Below are 13,814 nucleotides of genomic sequence, written 5' to 3'. Positions count from 1 at the left end.
CCTTTGTTTGAAATAAAAATTATATTATATATCAATATTTACTATTAAAAAATATAAAAATAATTTATAAATATATATATATATATATATATATATATATAGATATATATATATATATGCATATTATAATATATTTCTTTTAGTTCTTTTTTCACCACAACTTTAATTTTTTAAATAAAAACATTTACAACCTATCTAAAAGTTTTATGGGCTCTAAGACTTGTGATTTTATTAAAAATGCTTTAAGGAAAGATTTACTAAGCGCTTGGATACGAGCAAAATAATTTAATAATATTTTTTATATTATGATGTATAATAAAAATAATAATTTTTATAATTTTATTAAATATTTAATTTCTTTAAAATGATAGTTTACAAAATATCTGTAATCCTCTAAAATTCCTAACAAATAAGCTCTTAATATAAATTATTAATTTATTAATTTTTATTAAAAAATTAAATGACCTAAATTTAGTCCATAAATATTTGATATTATTATCAAAAGTTAAAAAGATCTAAATTTAGTTAGTTATATATTTGAAATTATGTTTAATAAACATTTAATTTAATAAAAGTAAAAGTATGATAAATTTTGACTACAAATCACAATATCACGTTTTTTGGGTGCTAAAATCACATATATCACGTGACAATATTTTATAATGCTAATGCAATATTTAATTGAGAACGACCAACCTAACCCTATGGTGGGTTGGTGCTTTGCAATTGCATTTCTCTGAAAGGGAACATTATTTTTATTTTATTTTATTTCTTTTTTAACCTTTCCTTTATAATTTTTTTATTTATCTCATATTTTTGTTATTTTTCAATTATAAAACTCGGGCTATAGACTAAGATTTTAAAAAAGGTTAAGAGAGGTTAATTGCTGGGGTGGGCTTCAGCTACATTGACTTGGCTTATCCCCTGTTGCTTTGAATGGAAAGTTCAATTTTTGAATGGTATTATTTGGAGGCTGAACAAGGTATCCTTCCTTCCATGAATATTTTCTTTAAGTTATGACGAGCTTTGAAGATACATAATGCGAATTGATTTTAAAAGGTCAACTATAGATTTACTACTTCTTCAAATGTATTTTGCCTTTTTAAGCTTACAAAAATGGATTCCCCATTGTCTTCCTTTCATTTTTTATTTTTTTTAGAAGAAAATGTCAAAATTGTTCCGTTTATTTTAATGAAACGAAGTTGCTTTTGTTGTCTCTTTTCTGTTGGAGAATCACAAATCATATAAAATGATTATAAAATATGATCATCTAAACAATATAAATGCTAGAATCTCATGTTAAATCTATAGGATAATAATAATATCAGAAGACATACTTGAAACAATTGAAATTATGTATTTGGGTCTTTTCTTCCCCATCTGAAACGAGTATTGTAACATCGAAATAACTCACTGATGGAATGTGAATAAATAACAATTTTTCTATTTACTTTCATTTAGATTGGGGACCATAACTCTATTATACCCCTTATTATTTCATTTTATTTTATTTATTGGTTCATCATTAATAAATAAAATAAAATTGGTTTCTACACATTGCAAAACCCATACAGTCCATATATATATATATAGATGCTTTAAAGGTTCATCATTAACTTAATTGATCACATTTAATTAGGCTCAAAAATAAGATAGCTTAATGTGCTATGTGTTAATATGTACGCCCATAATTACCAAAATATTTAACAATCTCCCACTTTGGTCACATATGTCATTAAACAATTGAACATTACAAAAATGAGTTCAATATTTGCTATCTTAACCATAAGCATATCAAAACAATCTGGTCCATTAATTATACCAATATAGAATCAAAGTGATCTTCATTACATGTTTCGTAACTATAAACCCATCAATGATCACCACGTTAATACAATCAACAACATAGATCAAGTATGGATGTGTAGCATGAAAATTTCATGTAAAGTGATCTCATATCATGCCTATTTCCAATTGGTCCAACTTTATAACTCAAAAGAGTTCAACACACTTTCAAACTTTATGCAAAACTGCAATTGAAAGAATATAACTTTATTTCAGAGTTTTCAATAAGCAAAACAAGAATGATACTTAAGTCTGATAAGAAAACATATCATTAACTAATGAACATCAATCAACAAACTCCCACCACACAAGCGTATCACTAAGATGAACCACACCCATATAAGCCACATGCTCATGAAATACTTTAGGTGGTACACCTTTGGTAAGTGAATCTACAATCATGAAGTTTGTACTAGTGTGTTCAATAGACACCTAAAAACTATGAACTCTCTCTTTAACAACTAAAAACTTCAAGTTAATATGCTTTGATTTTGACAAGCTTATGTTGTTCTTAGAATATAATTCTACAACTTTGTTATCAATAATACGCAATCTAGTGATAAAATTCTACAACAATATTGTTTGGTTCAATGCCTCATAACAAGTTATAAATTATGCTTTCATGGTGAAAATGGCTATAAGTAATTGCTTAACACTCTTCCATGAGACAACTCCTTTAGCTAACATAAGTGGATCTTTTGCTATCAATGCAACTAGCAAAGTTGAAGTCGGAATACCCTATGATCTTTAAATGATTAGATCTCCGATATGTGAGCTTGAAATCTTCTATTCCCTGTAGATACTGCATGACCCATTTTGTTGCCTTCCAATGGATTATTCTTGGGTTACTTAAATATCTGTCAAGTATGCCAATTATGTACGCAATATCTAGACACGTTACAAACTTGAGCATACATGAGACTTCCTACTATTGATGCATAAGGGATGTTCTACATCTCTTTCTTATCAATTTCGTTCTTTGGGTATTGAAGCAAATTGAATTTATCAACCTTAGTAATGGGGGTATCTCATTGTGCACAATCCTTCATGCCAAATTTACTAAGCACTTTATCAATATATGCCTTTTGTGATAAGCCAAAAATACCACAAGAATGATTTCGTTAAATTTGTATGCACAAGTTTTTGGACAATTTTTATTTAGTAAAAAAGATTTTTTGAGAAATTTTATTTAAAAATCAATTCTTTGAACGATTTAACTAAAAACACTTCTGAGCAATTTTATTAAAAAAAATAATTTTTGGGCTAGTTTATTTACTAAAAAGAATTTTTCTAGACTATTTTATTTTAAAGTTGATTTTATGAATTATTTTATTTACTGAAAAAAAAATTATGGGTTGTTTTATTAGAAAATGATTTTCGGGACCTTCTTTATTTACTAAAAAGAAATTTTCTAGACTAATCTATTCTATTTAAAAATTAGTTTTGGATAGTTTTATTTGAAATTTTTTTTTGGAAGATTTATTGAAAGAAATCAAAAGAACATGAATTATTGTTTTAAAAAAAACATTACTACATGAAAACATGGATAGTATATAAAAATGAATAACTTTAACATCAATAAAACAAGTGAGAACTACTTACAATTTACAATAAATATATAGATGAATAAAAACTTAAAAGCAAATATACATAAATAGAATATTCATAGTGAATAGAAAACTCAAAGAGAAATATATGAATAGAATGTTTGCAAAATAAAAAAAATAAAAAATAAAACAAATAAAATATTCAACTATCATATACAACTAACAAATATACAACAAGTTGAAACTAAAAAAAAAAAAACCTAAAAAATGAAAACAAAACAAAAATAAAGAGGTTAGAAGGGGAAGTGTACTCGTAGGTAGCTCACAGCAAATCAATCCAAATAAAGAGACTTTTCTCAATAGTACGGTAATTTTAAAAAGTTATGCTTAAATTATTGTAGTAGAAGAAGTTATTACAAATATATGGTAATTTTTGCCACCTAGGAGAGAGGAGAGAGGGTGAACGGATAAATTTTTTTAAAATTAAAATCATCTTTTCAAATTTCAAAAGGTGAAATCGTCTTTTCAAAAGACGATTTTAAAAAAATTTCAAAAGGAAACTCGTCTCTTCAAGAGATGAGTTCCATGAAAATATATATATATATATATATATATATATATATATATATATATATATATATATATATATTTAAAAAAATTCCCCATTTATAAAAAAAAAAAAGAAAAAAAAATTCCTTAAGGGAGCTCGTCTCTTCAAGAGACGAGTTCCATGAAAAAAAAAAAATTATATATATATATATATATATATATATATATATATATATATATATATATATATTTTAAAATTCCCCATTTATAAAAAAAAAAATTCCTTAAGGGAACTCGTATTTTCAAAGAGACAAGTTCAATGAAAAAAAATATATATTTTTTTATAAAAAAAATTCCCAAATTAAAAAAATAATAATAATAACAATTCCTCAAGGGAACTCGTCTCTTGAAGAGACGAGTTCCATGAATATATATATATATATTTTAAAAAAATTCCCAAATTATAAAATAAAAAAATAAAATAAAAACAATTCCTCAAGGGAACTCGTCTCTTCAAGAGACGAGTTCCCATGGAAAAAAAAATTCCTCAAACAAAAAAAAATAACAATTCCTCAAGGGAACTCGTCTCTTCAAGAGATGAGTTCCTATGAAAAAAATATATATATATATTTTTTTAAATTCCCAAATTAAAAAAAAAAAAAAATCCTCAAGGGAACTTGTCTCTTCAAGAGACGAGTTCCATGAAAAAAAATATATATTTTTTTTTAAAAAAATTCCCAAATTATTAAAAAAAAGAAAAAAGAAAAAAAAGGCAATTCCTTAAGGGAACTCGTCTCTTCAAGAGACGAGTTCCCATGGAAAAAAAAATATTTTTTAAAAATAAAAATTCCCAAATTAAAAAAAAAAAAAGAAAAAAAAAGTTCCTCAAGGGAACTCGTCTCTTAAAGAGACAAGTTCCATGAAAAAATATATATATTTTTTTTAAATTCCCAAATTAAAAAAAAAAAAAAAAAAACAATTCGCCATGGAAAAAAATAATTCCCAAATTAAAAAAAAAATTTCCTCAAGGGAACTTCCATGAAAATATATATATATATATATATATATATATATTTTAAAAAAAAAATCCCAAATAAAAAAAAATCCCATGGAAAAAAAAATATTTTTTTTAAAATTCCCAAATTATAAAAAAAAAAAAAAATTCCTCAAGGGAACTCGTCTATTTCAAGAAACGAGTTCCCATGAAAAAAAAAATTCCCAAATTATATAAAAAATAAAAATAGAAAATAAAAAAATCCCTCATGGGAACTCGTCTCTTGAAGAGACGAGTTCCCATTTCCCATGAAAAAAAAATTGTTTAAAAAAACATTCCCAAATTATAAAAAAAATAAAAAAAATAAAAAATATTCCTCAAGGAACTCGTCTTTTCAAGAGACGAGTTCCCATGAAAAAAAATATTTTTTTTAAAAAAAAAATCTTCAAGGGAATTCGTAGAGACGAGTTCCCATGAAAAAAAAATATTTTTTTAAAAAAAAATCTTCAAGGGAATTCGTAGAGACGAGTTCCCGTGAAAAAAAAAATTTTAAAATCTCAAATTAAAAATATATATTTTCAATGTCATTAAAGCACATGTAATGGCTTGTTCTGCTCCAAAAATAAAATTATTTCAAACAAAAATTAGATTTTTAGGACATGAAATTTTTCAAGGAAAAACAAAACCGATTCAAAAATAGAATAAAGATGAAATAAAAGATAAAAAACAATTGCAAAGATTTTTAGGTTGTTTAAATTATGTTTCTGATTACTTCAAAGATTTGAGAATGAACCCTTATATAAAATACTTAGAAAAATACACCTATATGGACTGAGCATCAAAAGTCACATCAAAAGTCATGAATAGTAGTGAATAGTAGTATTTGTCTACTTTCTACTACTTGGCAAGCAACGTGGAGGATGGGAAAGTAAAGTGAATTTTTCTCTTTTCAAGTCTTTGACAAAGAAAATAAATTCTCCCTCTGCAGACTTCATTACCCAACTGTCTCTACACGTGATGGATTTCAAACTTTTTCAAGATTGCAGATTCAATAGAATTTCAAATCCGAATCCTCGCCCATAAATAGAGCCTCAACTTTCTTTATCAAGCAGAGTCGGGAAGAGAGCTTCAAGAGCAGAAAAAATTTAGAGAATGCAAAATTTTGAAAGTTCAAAAAATTTTCTCTTGCAATTTTCTTTTTTCAGTCTGAGTCATCCCTCTGCTGTAAACCAGCCTGTAATCATCAACTCTCTGTAAGGTATATTTTCAATAAACGAATTTTTCATATTCATATATTTGCGTTATTATGTTTAAATTTCTGCAATAAATTATATAGTATTATAAATTAAATATTTCTGTTTTTATACTTGAAGATTATTAGACAGAATTAATTATTACGTGCATGAATTAATTATTGTGTGCATGAATTAATTTAAATAAATTTAGTAATGGTGGTTAGTGTTAAATTATTAAAAAATTAATATTATTCTTAAATTATTGAAATAATTCTTGTAAGATATTAATAGCTAAAAATTAAAAATAAATAAAAGTAGAAATAAAACTAAATTATTATTTGATTTATTTAAATGGATATTTTAATGTTTATATATATATATATATATATATATATATATATATATATCAAAGAAATTTTCTATAATGTAACATAGTAATAGTGAGTATTAAATGTATATAATATATATATATATATATATATATATATATATTTAAATATTTAAATATTACATAAATTTAAATATCCATTTTAACAAAGAAAAGAAATATATAATTGTAAAATGTTAGAATATATAATAAAATAAAATAAATAAATTTATTAATGGTTGTTAGTGTTAAATTATTTTTTTCCATATAATATTATTTAAAAAATATTAAATTAAAAGAAATTTAAGTAGAACATTATCAAAATTATGAATTTATTTTCTCTATTTTATGAAAAATAATATTAGTATTAAATTATTGAAATAATTCTTGTAAGATATTGAGACCAAAATATAAAAAATAAATAAAACTAAAATATTATTTGATTTATTTAAATGGATATTTTAATGTATAATATATATATATATATATATATATATATATATATATATATATATATATATATATAAGTAATTTTCTATAATATAAAATAGTAACAGTGAGTATGAAAGGTATATAATATATATTTAAATGTTAAAATATTATATACATTTAAATATCCATTTTAAAAGAGAAAAGAAATATATAATTGTAAAATGTTAGAATATTAAAATATTAAAAAATATTTGAATGATGCAGGAAATACATTATCATGGATCCTGAACTAGTAGATCGTTCAGTTCTATATAACCAGGAAATACATCGATCTTCACTTATATGGGAAGGAAATGATCCCGGAAAGATCCATTGTCGACGTCGTGAAGCCAGTTTTTTTCGTAATAGTGTTTTGGATGCACGTATCATTCCATATTTGCAACAATCTGGATTCTACGGTGTTACTCGATTAGGTTTTATTTCATTGGATTGGCACCTTATTACAGTATTCATATAGAGATGGCGTCCTGAGACCCACACTTTCCATGTACCTCAGGGAGAGTGTACCATCACACTTCAAGATGTTAGCATTATTTTAGGCTTACCGATTGATGGTGTTGCAGTTACCGGTACCACGTGCTTAGATTGGAGAGAGGTGTGTGCTACATTATTAGGAGTGGTGCCTGGATATAGAGATATATCTGGACAAAGACTTCGTTTGATGTGGTTGACAGAACATTTTCCTTCATTGCCACCTGATGCTGATGTGGAGTCCGTGAGATGCTATGCTAGGGCATTCATCTTACAGTTGATTGGAGGTTTTCTTTTTGCGGATAAATCAAACAATAAGGTACACTTAATGTTTTTACCACTACTTCAGGATCTTGGAGTTACTGGTACTTACAGTTGGGGTAGTGCTTGCCTAGCTTGGCTATATCGAGAGATGTGTCGAGCATCCCGTATTGATGCACATGATGTATCAGGTCCTCTGATTTTGTTATAGTTATGGATATGGGATAGATTTCCTTTTATGGCACCTATGTGCTTACATCCGACACCACATGATGAAGTACTACCACAACCACCTTTAGGCATGCGGTATGTATTCAACCATAGTTATAGCATATGTAAACACATATATGCATAAATAAACAATTACTAAAACCTTTAATATATATTCTTTTTGTAGTTGGAGAGATGAATTCCGTACTACTTCGACGCCTATGCATGTGCTATCTCAGTATAGATATCTACTTGATCAACTTATGCCAGAGCAGGTGATAAATTCATTATTTTAAATAATTTTTTTAAACGATTTATAATGAAATTATTATTAAATAATGTGAGTTATATTTCAAATTTAATTGCAGATTATATGGGAGCCATATACTGATGATGTCATCTCTGCACTCCCAGATTACTGTACTATTGCCTCTGACTTGTGGTTGACTATTTCACCCCTTATCTGTTTCCACATAGTGGAGTGGCATAGACCTGATCATGTTTTGCGGCAATTTGGGCTAGTACAACATATTCCCGAGCAATGCGATACAGAATTGGGCTTACATAGATATGATTTGAGGGGTCGACATGATTTTGATGGGATGAGTATTCATCACCACTTATTCCAAGGTGGGAGGCTAGGTACGATCATTTTGCTAGAGCTGAGGCAACATATACTTCGTACGAGTATAACCACCCATATATGGTGTGGTATCGTTCGATTACTCGCCTTTTTTTTACTCCACATGGATCTTCGTGGGAGATAGTGGTAATTACAATGTCTTTTTATTTATTACTATATTTTCTTCTTATTACAAAAGCATCTAACTTTGTATTCTTAATTCTTACAGAACCGCAGTTTGCAACAAATACATTTATGGACTACTCCAGATACACCGAATATCGGTCATCGTGATGCAATTCATCAATTATGTGCAACCACTTTAGAGGCTATACACGAGGCTGATCGGTTAGTTATTCCCCCTAATGTTGTTGATACGGAGAGACAATCATCGGATGAGGGGGTTGGGATAAGAGCTAGTGGGGTGCGGAGTAAAGGTGGTGGGGTACGAACTAAACATTCAGAGATCCACGAGGCCGATGAGTTTCTTATTCCCCCTAATGTCATTAATGTGGAGAGACATTCATCAGATGAGGAGGTTGGGATGACAGATATTGGGGTACGGACCAGAGGTGGTGGGGTGCGGACTAGAGGTGGTGGGGTACATCCTACAAGTGGAGGCGTTTGCACTAGAGGCGGAGGTGTTCGAACACGTGGAGGCCATATTTCTGATGATCCACATTTCCATAGAGATGATGTAGCTATACATTTTCCACCATCAGCTCTACAACATTCTTCCTTCAATTTTTCTACACCACTTGACCAGTCACTGCCTTATTCATCAGTTTCATCCATTGTTGAGGGGGTGATACAGGAAGATGTTCGGACATCATTCATGCAGGAGATATTCCATTCTTATATTAATGGGCCTTCTTTTCATATACCTATGTCTTCCAGTATCGATGTATCATTTACTCCACCTACAGCACCACTCATTGCTTTGTCACCACAGTCATTAGGACATCCATTTAGAGATGATGTGGCGACACAAATGCAATACTTTCCGTCACCACTTGTTGAACAACAGCGAGAGGCACAAGTGCAAGATGAAGGACGTGGACGAGGAAGAGGTCGAGGATGATGACGAAGACGAGGAAATAAAGCAACATTAGATGGTCCCTCAGATCAATCCGAGTTGGAAAGATGTCACCAACGACCACAACGAAGAAGGAAGCCTCCTTCATGTGGCACACATTGATGACTTTTATATCTTGTATGGAACATAAATTGATGATACATGTTTTTTTTTTTTTTTTTTCGTTTATTTGTATTGATGATGAATACTAACTTTTATTGGTTGCTAGTTTATTGGAAATGATTTGCCAACAAAAAAAAAAATACAAAAAGGAAATCGTCTCTTCAATAGACAATTTCTCTTTTGGAATTTTTTTTTTAATTTGGGATTTTTTAAAAAAAAATATTAATTTTTTTTAATGGGAAATCGTCTCTTCAAGAAACGATTTCCCTTTTGCAATTTTAATAATTTTTTTTAACGGAAAATCATCTCTTCAAGAGACGATTTCCCTTTTAGAATTTTTTTTTTTAATAATTTGGGATTTTTTTAATGGGAAATCGTCTCTGGAAGAGACGAGTTCCCTTGAGGATTTTTTTTTTATTTTTATAATTGGGATTTTATTAAAAAAAATATTAATTTTCTCATGGGAACTCGTCTCTTGAAGAGACGAGTTCCTTTAAGGATTTTTTTTTTAATTTGGGATTTTTTTAAAAAAAAATATTAATTTTTTTTAATGGGAAATTGTCTCTTAAAGAGACGATTTCCCTTTTGGAAATTTTTTTTTTAATTTGGGATTTTTTGAAAAAAAATATTAATTTTTTTAATGGGAAATCGTCTCTTCAAAAGACGATTTCCCTTTTCAAATTTTTTTTTATTTGGGATTTTTTTAAAAAAAAATATATTAATTTTTTTCATGGGAACTTGTCTCTTCAAGAGATGAGTTCCTTGAGGATTTTTTTTTAATTTTTTTATTTTTATAATCTGGGATTTTTTTAAAAAAAAATATTAATTTTTTTTCATGGGAACTCGTCTCTGCAAGAGACGAGTTCTCTTGAGGAATTTTTTTTTCTATATTTGGGATTTTTTTAAAAATATATATTATTTTTTTTCATGAGAAATCGTCTCTTCAAGAGAATTTAAATTTTAAAAAAAAATAATTTAAATAATTAAATTTTCAACTAGAACTTACAATATCATTGAGCGGTTGTGTTAGAAGACTCCTCTTTGTTAAGACATTTTCACCGATTGTGACCCTCTTGTTCACAAAGCCCACATCGTAATTTAACACTTGGTTCTCTCCAATCCATTTCATTCCTAATCCTTGAAGATCTTGGTCTTCCTTTATCACGTACTAGAGTTGGATTAGGATGAACAATTGGAAAATTAGGCTCTGGCCAATAGGCTTGATGTGGAATTAGATTGAATTGAGGTGTATAGCAACAAGCATATACATCCATCCTATAATGTTTGTCAACAAATTGCCAACTATCAATCCTTGCAGGTGCACATACAGCCAACACATGTGAACATGGTATACCAAATGATTGCCATTTATTACAAGTACATGTTCTTTCTTTCAACTTTACAATTTGTATATTGTTTCTTTTATCCATATGAAACCCATGGGGAGCAGTTGTAACTTCAAATATCTCATTTGAACGATGAAAAATATTGGTAGTGTGTCCACTAGCCCTTGATTGATATTTTGTTATTTTGTTAATGGCATAGGAAGTATACAAATCTCCATTTGCCATTTGAGTTTGTATCTCTGTTCGACGAGTCTCGAAATATGAAACACAACAATAGAAAGTTAATCGAACAAGAGCAGTGATAGGCAACATTCTAGCCCCTTTGAGCACTCCATTTATGCATTCAGCAATATTTGTAGTCATCCACCCATACCGATGTCCTCCATCATGTGCCAAAGTCCATTTCTTCGTGTCCAACCTGTTAAACCATTCTAAGCATTTCTCATCTAATCGTTTTAACTTAGTCATACATGCCTCATACTTTCGTGGTTGATGTTGAGACCCTGCTCTATACACTAAGTCTTTTAACATCTTATTTCTATATTTATCATTGAAATTGCTTGTCATATGCCTAAGACAATATCGATGGTGTGCATAAGGCGGGCTCCAACCAACACTAGGATCCCTAATGGCGGCTTGTATTCCTACATGACGATCTGAAATGAGACATATGCCTTCTCTTTGTGTGACTTGAGTCCTTAATATATAAAGAAACCAAGACCAACTATTTGATGATTCCTCTTCAACTATTGCAAATGCTAGAGGGAAGATATGACCATTAGCATCGATTGATGTTGCAATCAAAAGTTTCCTTATGTATTTTCCATATAAAAAAATACCATCTATTTGTATTATTGGTCTACAATGCTTAAATCCTTCAACACATGCCCCAAAAGCCCAGAACGCACGCATAAAACGTACATTTCCATTGCAACCTGCTAGTAATGATGTCTTCCAAACAACCTTAGTCCCAGGGTTAGTAAGTTTAACAATATTCATCCACTTAGGTAAAGTTTGGTAAGATTCATCCCAATCACCAAATATCCTTATCATTGCTTTCCTCTTTGCTTCCCAAATCCTCTTGTAATGAACATTATAACCAAATTTATCTTTCACTATTTGATGTAATGCAGCAATTGAAATTGTGTGATCACTTTGGACTACATTTTGAACTTCTCATGCAATGAAGGTTGAGTCTAATTGTGAGTGGTCTTGTGATAGTTTAGGGTAAACACAAGTGTGAGGACCTATGTACTTTGTTATCTCAAACAAACCATGACATTTACGACGACATGCATGAAGCCTCCAATTACAACTCTCAGACCATTTTTTACACTTTACAGCCCAAATATCTGGCTCAGATTCAATAACAATCAAATGTTGATTCCTACATATAGAATAACGTTTAACAGCATATTGTAAGTCTACCTTACTCTCAAACCGCAAACCCTTAAACAATTCATCTGATTCATTCCATAAGCCAATGCGTGCTATTAAATCCTTGTCAGCGATGGAGTTAATTACATCCTAATTCAATTCTCTAAATATTGGGGAAGGGGCATCATGTTCACCACCACCTAGCAATGATGCATCATTTTCTGTATTTTCATTATCCTCCATGTCCATAATATCCTCATTACCATCATCTTCATCAAATAACTCTACATTGTCATCATCATTTCCAGGTAAAATATCAACATAATTTCCAACTGTCATTACAATTGACTTAGTAACCCCTGCCATATCTACCCTAACTATAGGTTCTATGTCATTATCATAACTTTGCATATACTTAGGGGAAGATGTGTTATTTTCTACCATATGTTGACTTGGACCTAGACTTTCAATATGCAATGGGATAGTAAAGCTACTAGGCATAGGGTGATAATCAATGGAAGAAGTTTGACAATACATTTCAATAGTATTTGGATGAGGAGATTGTGCGACAACGGTAAACATTATCCTTACATCACCATCATCTCGAATAGGCAAAGGGACATAATTAACAGTACCATTTCCATTTGGAAAGGGAATTAGATATCGAAACACCATATTTAACTTGGTATAAGTACGATTAATATTCAGAGCATGACACAATTTTGTTTCTAACTCATCAAATGTTATCATACTATTGATTAAAACGCCTTTATCAGGAGGACGATTATAACTTACCCCAAATTCACAATCAATAATTTCACCCCTAGTATAGCACAACACCGTGGTGTAACCGTCCATTATAAAACCTATTCAAAAGATCAACAAAAAAGTATCATCATCAATAAACTTTATGATAATAAACAATATATATTTTGCAAATCTATTTTACTAATATTATGGTGCATTGTCCATTACAATATATTTATTTTCTTTTTAAAAAGGGATATTTAAATGTATATAATATAACATTTTAAAAGTCCATTTACATATTATATAAGATAAGACCAACTCTCGGATAATGTTCTACTTATATTTCTTATATTTTTATATTTTTTTAATTAATATTATATACAAAAAAATAATTTAATACTAACAACCATTACTAAATTTATTTATTTTCTTTTATTATATATTCTAACATTTTACAAATATCTATTTCTTTTCTTTTTTAAAATAGATATGAAATGTATATAATATTTGAATATTTAAATATATATATAATATACCTTTAATACTAACG

The sequence above is a fragment of the Vitis vinifera genome, chromosome 14 (assembly GCF_030704535.1).
Source record: "Vitis vinifera cultivar Pinot Noir 40024 chromosome 14, ASM3070453v1".
NCBI classification, from domain to species: domain Eukaryota; kingdom Viridiplantae; phylum Streptophyta; class Magnoliopsida; order Vitales; family Vitaceae; genus Vitis; species Vitis vinifera.
The sequence above is the reverse complement of the archived record's forward strand: the minus strand, read 5'-3'. Positions refer to the sequence as shown.